This window comes from Triticum aestivum, chromosome 1B (genome assembly GCF_018294505.1).
Source record: "Triticum aestivum cultivar Chinese Spring chromosome 1B, IWGSC CS RefSeq v2.1, whole genome shotgun sequence".
NCBI lineage: Eukaryota > Viridiplantae > Streptophyta > Magnoliopsida > Poales > Poaceae > Triticum > Triticum aestivum.
In genome coordinates, this window is record NC_057795.1 from 693,222,220 (window position 1) to 693,240,040 (window position 17,821).

The following is a 17,821-nucleotide window of genomic DNA, read 5'->3' on the forward strand; positions in this document are numbered from 1 at the left end:
AGATGTCCTTGGGGGGGCGGGGGGTAGTTTGAACAGGTCCATGACCCTACCCTAGGTACATAGCTTCATCATTAGCCCCCGAATGAATCGAGGTTTGAGTGGGGAAGGAGTTGAGAACTCTTCCGACCCATTTTTCGTGCTATGAGTATATCTTGTTCCGGATCCATGAACCTAAGTAACAACACCAACTTCTTTTTCAGTCGCCTTGATCCATTCTTCGTATTAGTCGAGTGAGTTTCTTTACTTGAAAAGCTCCGAGTGATGGTATGGAGGAGATCCTCCGTTTGACAAGTTGTTCTGCTGCTCGTGAATTTCACGGGATTCGAATTTTGGGAATCGCGCGGGGCGGAGGAGGCCGCAGTAATCGGATGGGATAGGGCGGAGCCACCTCGATCTTGAAGGAAATATGCCCTAGAGGCAATAATAAAGTTATTACTTATTTCCTCATATCATGATAAATGTTTATTATTCATGCTAGAATTGTATTAACCGGAAACATGATACATGTGTGAATACATAGACAAACATATAGTCACTAGTATGCCTCTACTTGACTAGCTCATTAATCAAAGATGGTTACGTTTCCTAACCATAGACATGTGTTGTCATTTGATTAATGGGATCACATCATTAGGAGAATGATGTGATTGACATGACCCATTCCGTTAGCCTAGCACTTGATCGTTTAGTATACTGCTATAGCTTTCTTCATGACTTATACAAAGTTCCTGCAACTATGAGATTATGCAACTCCCGTTTACCGGAGGAACACTTTGTGTGCTACCAAACGTCACAACGTAACTGGGTGATTATAAAGGTGCTCTACAGGTGTCTCCGAAGGTACATGTTGGGTTGGCATAATTCGAGATTAGGTTTTGTCACTCCGATTGTCGGAGAGGTATCTCTGGGCCCTCTCGGTAATACTCATCACCTAAGCCTTGCAAGCATTGTAACTAATGAGTTGGTTATGAGATGATGTATTACGGAATGAGTAAAGAGACTTGCCAGTAACGAGATTGAACTAGGTATTGGATACCGACGATCGAATCTCGGGCAAGTAACATACCGATGACAAAGGGAACAACGTATGTTGCTATGCGGTTTGACCGATAAAGATCTTCGTAGAATATGTAGGAACCAATATGGGCATCCAGGTCCCGCTATTGGTTATTGACCGAGAATGGTTCTAGGTCATGTCTACATAGTTCTCGAACCCGTAGGGTCCGCACGCTTAACGTTACGATGACAGTTTTATTATGAGTTTGTAAGTTTTGATGTACTGAAGTTTGTTCGGAGTCCCGGATGTGATCACGGACATGACGAGGAGTCTCTAAATGGTCGAGACATAAAGATTGATATATTGGACGACTATATTCGGACACCGGAAGTGTTCCGGGTGATTTCGGAGAAAACCGGAGTGCCGGAGGGGTTACCGAAACCCCCCCGGGGAAGTATTGGGCCTTAGTGGGCCTGAGGGGAGAGAGAGGGCAGCAGCCCAGGAGGTGGCGCCCCCCAAGGGGAGTCCGAATTGGACTAGGGGAGGGGGGCGCGGCCCCTCTTTCCCTCTCCCTCTCCCCCTCTTTCCTTCCCCCTTCCTCCTTCCTAGTTGGACTAGGAAAGGGGAGTCCTACTCCCACTAGGAGGAGGACTCCCCCTCCTTGGCGCGCCCCAAGGGCCGGCCGGCCTCCCCCCTTGCTCCTTTATATACGGGGGCAGGGGGGCACCCCATAGACACACAAGTTGATCTACGGATCGTTCCTTAGCCGTGTGCGGTGCCCCCCTCCACCATATTCCACCTCGGTCATATCGTCGCAGAGTTTAGGCGAAGCCCTGCGTCGGTAGAACATCATCATCGTCACCACGCCGTCGTGCTGACGGAACTCATCTCCGGAGCTTCGCTGGATCGGAGGCCGGAGATCGTCATCGAGCTGAACGTGTGCTGAACTCGGAGGCCCCGTACGTTCGGTGCTTGGATCGGTCGGATCATGAAGACGTACGACTACATCAACCGCGTTATGCTAACGCTTCCGCTTACAGTCTACGAGGGTACATGGACGAATACTCTCCCCTCTCGTTGCTATACCATCACCATGATCTTGCGTGTGCGTAGGAATTTTTTTGAAATTACTACGTTCCCCAACAGTGGTATCAGAGCCTAGGTTTTATGCGTTGATGTTATATGCACGAGTAGAACACAAGTGAGTTGTGGACGATACAAGTCATACTGCTTACCAGCATGTCATACTTTGGTTCGGCGGTATTGTGAGATGAAGCGGCCCGGACCGACTTACGCGTACGCTTACGCGAGACTGGTTTCACTGTTACGAGCACTCATGCTTAAAGGTGGCTGGCGGGTGTCTGTCTCTCTCACTTTAGCTGAATCGAGTGTGGCTACGCCCGGTCCTTGCGAAGGTTAAAACAGCACCAACTTGACGAATTATCGTTGTGGTTTTGATGCGTAGGTAAGAACGGTTCTTGCTCAGCCCGTAGCAGCCACGTAAAACTTGCAACAACAAAGTAGAGGACGTCTAACTTGTTTTTGCAGGGTATGTTGTGATGTGATATGGCCAAGACGTGATGCTATATTTTCTTGTATGAGATGATCATGTTTTGTAACCGAAGTTATCGGCAACTGGCAGGAGCCATATGGTTGTCGCTTTATTGTATGAAATGCAAACGCCCTATAATTGCTTTACTTTATCACTAAGCGGTAGCGATAGTCATAGAAGCAATAGATGGCGTAAACGACAACGATGCTACGATGGAGATCAAGGTGTCGCGCCGGTAACGATGGTGATCACGACGGTGCTTCGGAGATGGAGATCACAAGCACAAGATGATGATGGCCATATCATATCACTTATATTGATTGCATGTGATGTTTATCCTTTATGCATCTTATCTTGCTTTGATTGACGGTAGCATTTTAAGATGATCTCTCACTAAAATTATCAAGAAGTGTTCTCCCTGAGTATGCACCGTTGCCAAAGTTCGTCGTGCCCAGACACCACGTGATGATCGGGTGTGATAAGCTCTACGTCCATCTACAACGGGTGCAAGCCAGTTTTGCACACGCGGAATACTCAGGTTAAACTTGACGAGCCTAGCATATGCAGATATGGCCTCGGAACACGGAGACCGAAAGGTCGAGCGTGAATCATATAGTAGATATGATCAACATAGTGATGTTCACCATTGAAAACTACTCCATCTCACGTGATGATCGGTTATGGTTTAGTTGATTTGGATCACGTAATCACTTAGATGACTAGAGAGATGTCTGTCTAAGTGGGAGTTCTTAAGTAATATGATTAATTGAACTTAAATTTATCATGAACTTAGTACCTGATAGTATTTTGCTTGTCTATGTTTGTTTGTAGATAGATGGCTCGTGCTGTTGTTCCGTTGAATTTTAATGCGTTCCTTGAGAAAGCAAAGTTGAAAGATGATGGTAGCAATTACACGGACTGGGTCCGTAACCTGAGGATTATCCTCATTGCTGCACAGAAAGTTACGTCCTGGAAGCACCGCTGGGTGCCAGGCCTGCTGCTGATGCAACTGACGACGTTAAGAACGTCTGGCAGAGCAAAGCTGATGACTACTCTATAGTTCAGTGTGCCATGCTTTACGGCTTAGAACCGGGCCTTCAACGACGTTTTGAACATCATGGAGCATATGAGATGTTCCAGGAGTTGAAGTTAATATTTCAAGCAAATGCCCGGATTGAGAGATATGAAGTCTCCAATAAGTTCTACAGCTGCAAGATGGAGGAGAATAGTTCTGTCAGTGAGCATATACTCAAAATGTCTGGGTATAATAATCACTTGATTCAACTGGGAGTTAATCTTTCGGATGATAGCGTCATTGACAGAATTCTCCAATCACTGCCACCAAGCTACAAGAGCTTTGTGATGAACTATAATATGCAAGGGATGAACAAGACTATTCCCGAGCTCTTCGCAATGCTAAAAGCTGCGGAGGTAGAAATCAAGAAGGAGCATCAAGTGTTGATGGTCAACAAGACCACTAGTTTCAAGAAAAAGGGCAAAGGGAAGAAGAAGGGGAACTTCAAGAAGAACAGCAAGCAAGTTGCTGCTCAAGAGAAGAAACCCAAGTCTGGACCTAAGCCTGAAACTGAGTGCTTCTACTGCAAGCAGACCGGTCACTGAAAGCGGAACTGCCCCAAGTATTTGGCGGATAAGAAGGATGGCAAAGTGAACAAAGGTATATGTGATATACATGTTATTGATGTGTACCTAACTAGAGCTCGTAGTAGCACCTGGGTATTTGATACTGGTTCTGTTGCTAATATTTGCAACTCGAAACAGGGACTACGGAATAAGCGAGCACTGGCCAAGGACGAGGTGACGATGCGCGTGGGAAACGGTTCCAAAGTCGATGTGATCGCGGTCGGCACGCTACCTCTACATCTACCTTCCGGATTAGTTTTAGACCTGAATAATTGTTATTTGGTGCCAGCGTTGAGCATGAACATTATATCTGGATCTTGTTTGATGCGAGACGGTTATTCATTTAAATCATAGAATAATGGTTGTTCTATTTATATGAGTAATATCTTTTATGGTCATGCACCCTTGAAGAGTGGTCTATTTTTATTAAATCTCGATAGTAGTGATACACATATTCATAGTGTTGAAACCAAAAGATGCAGAGTTGATAACGATAGTGCAACTTACTTGTGGCACTGCCGTTTGGGTCATATCGGTGTAAAGTGCATGAAGAAACTCCATACTGATGGACTTTTGGAATCTCTTGATTATGAATCACTTGGTACTTGCGAACCGTGCCTTATGGGCAAGATGACTAAAACGCCGTTCTCCGGAACTATGGAGCGAGCAACTGATTTGTTGGAAATCATACATACTGATGTTTGTGGTCCAATGAATGTTGAGGCTCGCGGCGGGTATCGTTATTTTCTCACCTTCACAGATGATTTGAGCAGATATGGGTATATCTACTTGATGAAACACAAGTCAGAAACATTTGAAAAGTTCAAAGAATTTCAGAGTGAAGTGGAAAATCATCGTAACAAGAAAATAAAGTTTCTACGATCTGATCGTGGAGGAGAATATTTGAGTTACGAGTTTGGCCTACACTTGAAACAATGTGGAATAGTTTCGCAACTCACGCCACCTGGAACACCACAACGAAATGGTGTGTCCGAACGTCGTAATCGTACTTTACTTGATATGGTGCGATCTATGATGTCTCTTACTGATTTACCGCTATCGTTTTGGGGTTATGCTTTAGTGACGGCTGCATTCACGTTAAATAGGGCACCATCAAAATCCGTTGAGACGACACCTTATGAACTGTGGTTTGGCAAGAAACCAAAGTTGTCGTTTCTTAAAGTTTGGGGCTGCGATGCTTATGTGAAGAAACTTCAACCAGATAAGCTCGAACCCAAATCAGAGAAATGTGTCTTCATAGGATACCCAAAAGAGACTGTTGGGTACACCTTCTATCACAGATCCGAAGGCAAGACATTCGTTGCTAAGAATGGATCTTTTCTAGAGAAGGAGTTTCTCTCGTAAGAAGTGAGTGGGAGGAAAGTAGAACTTGATGAGATAACTGTATCTACTCCCTTATTGGAGAGTAGTTCATCACAAGAACCGGTTCCTGTGACAACTACACCAATTAGTGAGGAAGCTAATGATACTGATCATGAAACTTCAGATCAAGTTTCTACTGAACCTCGTAGGTCTACCAGAGTAAGATCCGCACCAGAGTGGTACGGTAATCCTATTCTGGAAGTCATGTTACTTGACCATGATGAACCTACGAACTATGAGGAAGCGATGATGAGCCCAGATTCCGCAAAATGGCTAGAGGCCATGAAATCTGAGATGGGATCCATGTATGAAAACAAAGTGTGGACTTTGGTTGACTTGCCCAATGATCGACAAGCCATTGAGAATAAATGGATCTTTAAGAAGAAGACTGACGCTGATGGTAATGTAACTGTCTATAAAGCTCGACTTGTTGCAAAAGATTTTCGACAAGTTCAAGGGGTTGACTACGATGAGACTTTCTCACCCGTAGCGATGCTTAAGTCTGTCCGAATCATGTTAGCTATTGCTGCATTTCATGATTATGAAATTTGGCAAATGGATGTCAAGACTGTTGGAAATATGCCCTAGAGGCAATAATAAAAGTATTATTATATTTCATTGTTCATGATAATTGTCTTTTATTCATGCTATAACTGTAATATCCGGAAATCGTAATACACGTGTGAATACATAGACCACAATATGTCCCTAGTGAGCCTCTAGTTGACTAGCTCGTTGTGATCAACAGATAGTCATGGTTTCCTGGCTATGGACATTGGATGTCGTTGATAACGGGATCACATCATTAGGAGAATGATGTGATGGACAAGACCCAATCCTAAGCATAGCACAAAGATCGTGTAGTTTGTTTGCTAGAGCTTTTCCAATGTCAAGTATCTCTTCCTTAGACCATGAGATTGTGTAACTCCCGGATACCGTAGGAGTGCTTTGGGTGTATCAAACGTCACAACATAACTGGGTGACTATAAAGGTGCACTACAGGTATCTCCGAAAGTGTCTGTTGGGTTGACACGGATCGAGACTGGGATTTGTCACTCCGTATGACGGAGAGGTATCTCTGGGCCCACTCGGTAATGCATCATCATAATGAGCTCAAGGTGACCAAGTGGTTGGTCACGGGATCATGCATTACGGTACGAGTAAAGTGACTTGCCAGTAACAAGACTGAACAAGGTATTGGGATACCGACGATCGAGTCTCGGGCAAGTAACGTACCGATTGACAAAGGGAATTGTATACGGGGTTGTTTAATCCTCGACATCGTGGTTCATCCGATGAAATCATTGAGGAGCATGTGGGAGCCAACATGGGTATCCAGATCCCGCTGTTGGTTATTGACCGAGAGTCGTCTCGGTCATGTCTACGTGTCTCCCGAACCCGTAGGGTCTACACACTTAAGGTTCGGTGACGCTAGGGTTGTATGAATATGAGTATGCAGCATACCGAATGTTGTTCGGAGTCCCCGATGAGATCCCGGACGTCACGAGGAGTTTCGGAATGGTCCGAGGTAAAGAATTATATATAGGAAGTGGTATTTCGGTCATCGGGAAAGTTTCGGGGTCACCCGGTAATGTACCGGGACCACCGAAAGGGTCCCGGGGGTCCACCGGGTGGGGCCACCCATCCCAGAGGACCCCATGGGCTGAAGTGGGAGGGGAACCAGCCCATAGTGGGCTAGTGCGCCCCCCTAGGCCCACCCCCTGCGCCTAGGGTTGAAACCCTAGGGTGGGGGGGCGCACCACATGCCTTGGGGGCACTCCACCCCCCCTGGCCGCCGCCCCCTTGGGAGATTGAATCTCCCAGGGCTGGCGCCCCCCCTTGGGGGCCTATATAAAGGAGGGCAGGGGGAGGGCAGCCGCACCCTGTGCATTGGCGCCTCCCTCCCCCTGCTACACCTCGTCCTCCTCCCGCAGCAGCTTGGCGAAGCCCTGTCGGAGTTCTGCTGCATCCACCACCACGCCGTCGTGCTGCTGGATCATCATCAACCTCTCCTCCCCCCTTGCTGGATCAAGAAGGAGGAGACGTCTCCCGTCCTGTACGTGTGTTGAACGCGGAGGTGCTGTCCGTTCAGCACTTGGTCATCGGTGATCCGAATCACGGCGAGTACGACTCCATCATCACCATCCCCTTGAACGCTTCCGCACTCGATCTACAAGTGGTATGTAGATGCAATCTCTCTCCCATGACTCGTTGCTTAGATGAACTCATAGATGGATCTTGGTGAAACCGTAGGAAAATTTTTAATTTTCTGCAACGTTCCCCAACAGTGGTATCAGAGCTAGGTCCATGCGTAGTTCTCTATTGCACGAGTAGAACACAATTTTGTTGTGGGCGTGGATCTTGTCAACTTGCTTGCCACTACTAGTCTTTTCTTGCTTCAGCAGTATTGTGGGATGAAGCGGCCCGGACCAACCTTACACGTACGCTTACGTGAGACCGGTTCCACCGACAGACATGCACTAGTTGCATAAGGTGGCTGGCGGGTGTCTGTCTCTCCCACTTTAGTTGGAGCGGATTCGATGAAAAGGGTCCTTATGAAGGGTAAATAGAAGTTGACAAAATCACGTTGTGGTTATTCGTAGGTAAGAAAACGTTCTTGCTAGAACCCAATTGCAGCCACGTAAAAGATGCAACAACAATTAGAGGACGTCTAACTTGTTTTTGCAGCAATTGTCATGTGATATGATATGGCCAGAAGTTGTGATGAATGATGAATGATATATTGTGATGTATGAGATCATGTTCTTGTAATAGGAATCACGACTTGCATGTCGATGAGTATGACAACCGCCAGGAGCCATAGGAGTTGTCTTTATTTTTTGTATGACCTGCGTGTCATTGAAGAACGCCATGTAAATCACTTTACTTTATTGCTAAACGCGTTAGCCATAGAAGTAGAAGTAGTCATTGGCGTGACAACTTCATGAAGACACGATGATGGAGATCATGGTGTCATGCCGGTGACAAGATGATCATGGAGCCCCGAAGATGGAGATCAATGGAGCTATATGATATTGGCCATATCATGTCACAAATATATAATTGCATTTGATGTTTATTATGTTTATGCATCTTGTTTACTTAGAACGACGGTAGTAAATAAGATGATCCCTTATAACAATTTCAAGAAGTGTTCTCCCCTAACTGTGCATCGTTGCTACAGTTCGTTGTTTCGAAGCACCACGTGATGATCGGGTGTGATAGATCCTTACGTTCACATGCAACGGGTGTAAGACAGTTTTACACATGCAAAACACTTAGGGTTAACTTGAAGAGCCTAGCATGTACAGACATGGCCTCGGAACATGGAGACCGAAAGGTCGAACACGAGTCGTATGGAAGATACGATCAACATGAAGATGTTCACCGACGATGACTAGTCCGTCTCACGTGATGATCGGACACGGCCTAGTCGACTCGGATCGTGTAACACTTAGATGACTAGAGGGATGTCTAATCTGAGTGGGAGTTCATTGAATAATTTGATTAGATGAACTTAATTATCATGAACTTAGTCTAAAACCTTTGCAAGTATGTCTTGTAGATCAAATGGCCAACGCTCATGTCAAAATGAACTTCAACGCGTTCCTAGAGAAAACCAAGCTGAAAGATGATGGCAGCAACTATACGGACTGGGTCCGGAACCTGAGGATCATCCTCATAGCTGCCAGGAAACAATATGTCCTAGAAGGACCGGTAGGTGACGCTCCCGTCCCAGAGAACCAAGACGTTATGAACGCTTGGTAGTCTCGTGCTGATGATTACTCCCTCGTTCAGTGTGGCATGCTTTACAGCTTAGAACCGGGGCTCCAAAAGCGTTTTGAGCATCACGGAGCATATGAGATGTTCGAAGAGCTGAAACTAGTTTTCCAAGCTCATGCCCGGGTCGAGAGATATGATGTCTCCGACAAGTTCTATAGTTGTAAGATGGAGGAAAACAGTTCTGTCAGTGAGCACATACTCAAGATGTCTGGGTTGCACAACCGTATGACCCAGCTGAACATTAACCTCCCAGATGAGGCGGTCATTGACAGAATCCTCCAGTCGCTCCCACCAAGCTACAAGAGCTTTGTGATGAACTACAGTATGCAGGGGATGGTGAAGACCATTCCTGAAGTATTTTCAATGCTGAAGATAGCAGAGGTTGAGATCAAGAAAGAACATCAAGTGTTGATGGTCAATAAGACCACTAAGTTCAAGAAGGGCAAGGGCAAGAAGAACTTCAAGAAGGACGGCAAGGATGTTGCCGCGCCCGGTAAGCCAGTTACCGGGAAGAAGTCAAAGAATGGACCCAAGCCTAAGACTAAGTGCTTTTATTGCAAGGGGAAGGGTCACTGGAAGCAGAACTGCCCTGAATACTTAGCGGATAAGAAGGCCGGCAACACCAAAGGTATATTTGATATACATGTAATTGATGTGTACCTTACCAGTACTCGTAGTAACTCCTGGGTATTTGATACCGGTGTCGTTGCTCATATTTGTAACTCACAGCAGGAGCTGCGGAATAAATGGAGACTGGCGAAGGACGAGGTGACGATGCGCGTCGGGAATGGTTCCAGGGTCGATGTGATCGTCGTCGGCACGCTACCTCTACATTTACCTATGGGATTAGTTTTGAACCTTAATAATTGTTATTTGGTGCCAAGTTTGAGCATGAACATTGTATCGGGATCTCGTTTGATGCGAGATGGCTACTCATTTAAATCCGAGAATAATGGTTGTTCTATTTATATGAGAGATATGTTTTATGGTCATGCTCCGATGGTCAATGGTTTATTCTTAATGAATCTCGAGCGTAGTATTACACATATTCATAGTGTGAATGCCAAAAGATGTAAAGTTGATAACGATAGTCCCACATACTTGTGGCACTGCCGCCTTGGTCACATTGGTGTCAAGCGCATGAAGAAGCTCCATGCTGATGGACTTTTAGAGTCTCTCGATTATGAATCATTTGACACATGCGAACCATGCCTCATGGGCTAAATGACCAAGACTCCGTTCTCCGGAACAATGGAGCGAGCAACCAACTTGTTGGAAATCATACATACCGATGTGTGCGGTCCAATGAGCGTTGAGGCTCGCGGAGGATATCGTTATGTTCTCACTCTCACTGATGACTTGAGTAGATATGGGTATGTCTACTTGATGAAACACAAGTCTGAGACCTTTGAAAAGTTCAAAGAATTTCAGAATGAGGTAGAGAATCAACGTGACCGAAAGATAAAGTTCCTACGATCAGATCGTGGAGGAGAATACTTAAGTCACGAATTTGGTACACACTTAAGGAAATGTGGAATCATTTCACAACTCACGCCGCCTGGAACACCTCAGCGTAACTGTGTGTCCGAATGTCGTAATCGCACTCTACTAGATATGGTGCGGTCTATGATGTCTCTTACCGATTTACCGCTATCATTTTGGGGATACGCTCTAGAGATAGCTACATTCACTTTAAATAGGGCACCGTCTAAATCCGTTGAGACGACACCGTATGAATTATGGTTTGGGAAGAAACCTAAGCTGTCGTTTCTAAAAGTTTGGGGATGTGATGCTTATGTCAATAAACTTCAACCTGAAAAGCTCGAACCCAAGTCGGAAAAATGCGTCTTCATAGGATACCCTAAGGAAACCGTTGGGTATACCTTCTACTTAAGATCCGAGGGCAAGATCTTTGTTGCCAAGAACGGATGCTTTCTGGAAAAAGAGTTTCTCTCGAAATAAGTAAGTGGGAGGAAAGTAGAACTCGATGAAGTACTACCTCTCGAACGGGAAAGTGGTGCAGCACAGGAAAATGTTCCTGTGATGCCTACACCAACTGAAGAGGAAAATAATGATGATGATCAAGGTACTTCGGATCAAGTTGCTACTGAACTTCGTAGGTCCACAAGGACACGTTCCGCACCAGAGTGGTACGGCAACCCTGTCCTGGAAATCATGTTGTTAGACAACGGTGAACCTTCGAACTATGAAGAAGCGATGGCGGGACCGGATTCCAACAAATGGCTTGAATCCATGAAATCCGAGATAGAATCCATGTATGAAAACAAAGTATGGACTTTGACAGACTTGCCCGATGATCGGCGAGCGATAGAAAACAAATGGATTTTTAAGAAGAAGACGGACGCGGATGGAAATGTTACCATCTATAAAGCTCAACTTGTCGCTAAGGGTTATCGACAAGTTAAAGGGATTGACTACGACGAGACATTCTCTCCCGTAGCGAAGCTGAAGTCCGTCCGAATCATGTTAGCAACTGCCGCATACTATGATTATGAGATATGGCAGATGGACATCAAAACGGCATTCCTTAACGGACATCTTAAGGAAGAGCTATATATGATGCAGCTGGAAGGTTTTGTCGATCCTAAGAACACTAACAAAGTATGCAAGCTCCAGCATCCATTTATGGACTGGTGCAAGCATCTCGGAGTTGGAACATTCGCTTTGATGAGATGATCAAAGCGTTTGGGTTTATGCAGACTTATGGAGAAACCTGCGTTTACAAGAAAGTGAGTGGGAGCTCTGTAGCATTTCTCATATTATATGTGTTGGGGAACGTAGTAATTTCAAAAAATTTCCTATGCACACGCAAGATCATGGTGATGATATAGCAACGAGAGGGGAGAGTGTTCGTCCACGTACCCTCGTAGACCGTAAGCGGAAGCGTTAGCACAACGCGGTTGATGTAGTCGTACGTCTTCACGATCCGACCGATCCAAGCACCGAACGTACGGAGCCTCCGAGTTCAGCACACGTTCAGCTCGATGACGATCTCCGGCCCTCCGATCCAGCAAAGGCTCCGGAGATGAGTTCCGTCAGCACGACGGCGTGGTGACGATGATGATGTTCTACCGGCGCAGGGCTTCGCCTAAACTCCGCGACGATATGACCGAGGTGGAATATGGTGGAAGGGGGCACCGCACACGGCTAAGGAACGATCCGTAGATCAACTTGTGTGTCTATGGGGTGCCCCCCGCCCCCGTATATAAAGGAGCCAGGGGGGAGGAGGCCGCCGGCCTAAGGGGGCGCGCCAAGGGGGGAGTCCTACTCCCACCGGGAGTTGGACTCCCCTTTTCCAAGTTGGAGTAGGAGAGAAGGGGGAAAGAGGAGGAAGAGGGGAAGGAAAGGGGGGGCGCCGCCCCCCTTCCCTTGTCCTATTCGGACTAGGAGGGGGAGGGGCACGCGGCCCCCTCCTGGCTCCTTCCTCTTCTCCCTCTTGGCCCATGTAGGCCCATTAACCCCCCCCCCCCGGGGGGGGGGGGTTCCGGTAACCTCCCGGTACTCCGGTAAAATGCCGATTTCACCCGGAACCATTCCGATGTCCAAACATAGGCTTCCAATATATCAATCTTTATGTCTCGACCATTCCGAGACTCCTCGTCATGTCCGTGATCACATCCGGGACTCCGAACAAACTTCGGTACATCAAAACTTATAAACTCATAATAAAACTGTCATCGAAACGTTAAGCGTGCGGACCCTACGGGTTCGAGAACTATGTAGACATGACCTAAAACCATTCTCGGTCAATAACCAATAGCGGGACCTGGATGCCCATATTGGTTCCTACATATTCTACGAAGATCTTTATCGGTCAAACCGCATAACAACATACGTTGTTCCCTTTGTCATCGGTATGTTACTTGCCCGAGATTTGATCGTCGGTATCCAATACCTAGTTCAATCTCGTTACCGGCAAGTCTCTTTACTCGTTCTGTAATACGTCATCTCATAACTAACTCATTAGTTATAATGCTTGCAAGGCTTAAGTGATGAGTATTACCGAGAGGGCCCAGAGATACCTCTCCGACAATCGGAGTGACAAAACCTAATCTCGAAATACGCCAACTCAACATGTACCTTCGGAGACACCTGTAGTACTCCTTTATAATCACCCAGTTACGTTGTGACGTTTGGTAGTACCCAAAGTGTTCCTCCGGTAAACGGGAGTTGCATAATTCTCATAGTTACAGGAACATGTATAAGTCATGAAGAAAGCAATAGCAGAATACTAAACGATCAAGTGCTAAGCTAACGGGATGGGTCATGTCAATCACATCATTCTCCTAATGATGTGATCTCATTAATCAAATGACAACACATGTCTATGGTTAGGAAACATAACCATCTTTGATTAATGAGCTAGTCAAGTAGAGGCATACTAGTGACTATATGTTTGTCTATGTATTCACACATGTATCATGTTTCCGGTTAATACAATTCTAGCATGAATAATAAACATTTATCATGATATGAGGAAATAAATAATAACTTTATTATTGCCTCTAGGGCATATTTCCTTCAGTCTCCCACTTGCACTAGAGTCAATAATCTAGATTACATAGTAATGATTCTGACACCCATGGAGTCTTGGTGTTGATCATGTTTTGCTCGTGAGAGAGGCTTAGTCAACGGGTCTGCAACATTCAGATCCGTATGTATCTTGCAAATTTCTATGTCTCCCACTTGGACTTGGTCCCGAATGGAATTGAAGCGTCTCTTGATGTGCTTGGTCCTCTTGTGAAATCTGGATTCCTTTGCCAAGGCAATTGCACCAGTATTGTCACAGAAGATCTTCATTGGTCCCGATGCACTAGGTATGACACCTAGATCGGAAATGAACTCCTTCATCCAGACTCCTTCATTCGCTGCTTCAGAAGCAGCTATGTACTCCGCTTCACATGTAGATCCCGCCACGACGCTTTGTTTAGAACTGCACCAACTTACAGCTCCACCGTTTAATATAAACACGTATCCGGTTTGCGATTTAGAATCGTCCGGATCAGTGTCAAAGCTTGCATCGACGTAACCTCTTACGACTAGCTCTTTGTCACCTCCATATACGAGAAACATATCCTTAGTCCTTTTCAGGTATTTCAGGATGTTCTTGACCGCTGTCCAGTGATCCACTCCTGGATTACTTTGGTACCTTCCTGCTAAGCTTATTGCTAAGCATACGTCAGGCCTGGTACACAGCATTGCATACATGATAGAGCCTATGGCTGAAGCATAGGGAACATCTTTCATTTTCTCTCTATCTTCTGCTGTGGTCGGGCATTGAGTTTGACTCAACTTCACACCTTGTAGCACAGGCAAGAACCCTTTCTTTGCCTGATCCATTTTGAACTTCTTCAAAATTTTGTCAAGGTATGTGCTTTGTGAAAGTCCTATTAAGCGTCTTGATCTATCTCTATAGATCTTGATGCCCAATATATAAGCAGCTTCACCAAGGTCTTTCATTGAAAAACTTTTATTCAAGTATCCCTTTATGCTATCCAGAAATTCTATATCATTTCCAATTAATAATATGTCATCTACATATAAAACTAGAAATGCTACAGAGCTCCCACTCACTTTCTTGTAAATACAGGCTTCTCCAAAAGTCTGTATAAAACCATATGCTTTGATCACACTATCAAAGCGTTTATTCCAACTCCGAGATGCTTGCACCAGTCCATAAATGGAACGCTGGAGCTTGCACACTTTGTTAGCACCTTTTGGATCAACAAAACCTTCCGGCTGCATCATATACAACTCTTCTTCTAGAAATCCATTCAAGAATGCAGTCTTGACATCCATTTGCCAAATTTCATAATCATGAAATGCAGCAATAGCTAACATGATTCGGACAGACTTAAGCATCGCTACGGGTGAGAAAGTCTCATCGTAGTCAACCCCTTGAACTTGTCGAAAACCTTTTGCAACAAGTTGAGCTTTATAGACAGTTATATTACCATCAGCGTCAGTCTTCTTCTTAAAGATCCATTTATTCTCAATTGCTTGCCGATCATCGGGCAAGTCAACCAAAGTCCATACTTTGTTTTCATACATGGATCCCATCTCAGATTTCATGGCCTCTAGCCATTTTGCGGAATCTGGGCTCATCATCGCTTCCTCATAGTTCGTAGGTTCATCATGGTCAAGTAACATGACTTCCAGAATAGGATTGCCGTACCACTCTAGTGCGGATCTTACTCTGGTAGACCTACGAGGTTCAGCAGAAACTTGATCTGAAGTTTCATGATCAATATCATTAGCTTCCTTACTAATTGGTGTACTTGTCACAGGAACCGGTTCTTGTGATGAACTACCTTCCAATAAGGGAGTAGATACTATTATCTCATCAAGTTCTACTTTCCTCCCACTCACTTCTTTCGAGAGAAACTCCTTCTCTAGAAAGGATCCGAATTTAGCAACGAAAATCTTGCCCTCGGATATGTGATAGAAGGTGTACCAATAGTCTCCTTTGGGTATCCTATGAAGACACATTTCTCTAATTTGGGTTCGAGCTTATCTGGTTGAAGTTTCTTCACATAAGCATCGCAGCCCCAAACTTTAAGAAATGATAACTTTGGTTTCTTGCTAAACCACAGTTCATAAGGCGTCGTCTCAACGGATTTTGATGGTGCCCTATTTAATGTGAATGCGGCCGTCTCTAAAGCATAACCCCAAAACGATAGCGGTAGATCGGTAAGAGACATCATAGATCGCACCATATCAAGTAAAGTACGATTACGACGTTCAGACACACCATTGCGTTGTGGTGTTCCAGGTGGCGTGAGTTGCGAGACTATCCCGCATTGTTTCAAGTGTAGACCAAACTCGTAACTCAAATATTCTCCTCCACGATCAGATCGTAGAAACTTTATTTTCTTGTTACGATGATTTTCTACTTCACTCTGAAATTCTTTGAACTTTTCAAATGTTTCAGACTTGTGTTTCATTAAGTAGATATACCCATATCTGCTCAAATCATCTGTGAAGGTGAGAAAATAACGATATCTGCCACGCTCCTCAACATTCATTGGACCACATACATCTGTATGTATGATTTCCAACAAATCTGTTGCTCTCTCCATAGTACCGGAGAACGGTGTTTTAGTCATCTTGCCCATAAGGCACGGTTCGCAAGTACCAAGTGATTCATAATCAAGTGATTCCAAAAGCCCATCAGTATGGAGCTTCTTCATGCGCTTTACACCGATATGACCTAAACGACAGTGCCACAAATAAGTTGCACTATCATTATCAACTCTGCATCTTTTGGTTTCAACACTATGAATATGTGTATCACTACTATCGAGATTTAATAAAAATAGACCACTCTTCAAGGGTGCATGACCATAAAAGATATTACTCATATAAATAGAACAACCATTATTCTCTGATTTAAATGAATAACCGTCTCGCATCAAACAAGATCCAGATATAATGTTCATGCTCAACGCAGGCACCAAATAACAATTATTTAGGTCTAAAACTAATCCCGATGGTATATGTAGAGGTAGCGTGCCGACCGCGATCACATCGACTTTGGAACCATTTCCCACGCGCATCGTCACCTCGTCCTTAGCTAATCTTCGCTTAATCCGTAGTCCCTGTTTCGAGTTGCAAATATTAGCAACAGAACCAGTTTCAAATACCCAAGTGCTACTGCGAGCATTAGTAAGGTACACATCAATAACATGTATATCACATATACCTTTGTTCACTTTGCCATCCTTCTTATCCGCCAAATACTTGGGGCAGTTCTGCTTCCAGTGTCCAGTCTGCTTGCAGTAGAAGCACTCAGTTTCAGGCTTAGGTCCAGACTTGGGTTTCTTCTCTTGAGCAGCAACTTGCTTGCTGTTCTTTTTGAAGTTCCCCTTCTTCTTCCCTTTGCCCTTCTTCTTGAAACTAGTGGTCTTGTTGACCATCAACACTTGATGCTCCTTCTTGATTTCTACCTCCGCGGCTTTCAGCATCGCGAAGAGCTCGGGAATAGTCTTATTCATCCCTTGCATATTATAGTTCATCACGAAGCTCTTGTAGCTTGGTGGCAGTGATTGGAGAATTCTGTCAATGACGCTATCATCTGGAAGATTAACTCCCAGTTGAATCAAGTGATTATTATACCCAGACATTTTGAGTATATGCTCACTGACAGAACTGTTCTCCTCCATCTTGCAGCTGTAGAACTTATTGGAGACTTCATATCTCTCAATCCGGGCATTTGCTTGAAATATTAACTTCAACTCCTGGAACATCTCATATGCTCCATGACATTCAAAACATCGTTGAAGACCCGGTTCTAAGCCGTAAAGCATGGCACATGAACTATGAGTAGTCATCAGCTTTGCTCTGCCAGATGTTCTTAACGTCGTCAGTTGCATCAGCAGCAGGCCTGGCACCCAGCGGTGCTTCAAGGACGTAACTTTTCTGTGCAGCAATGAGGATAATCCTCA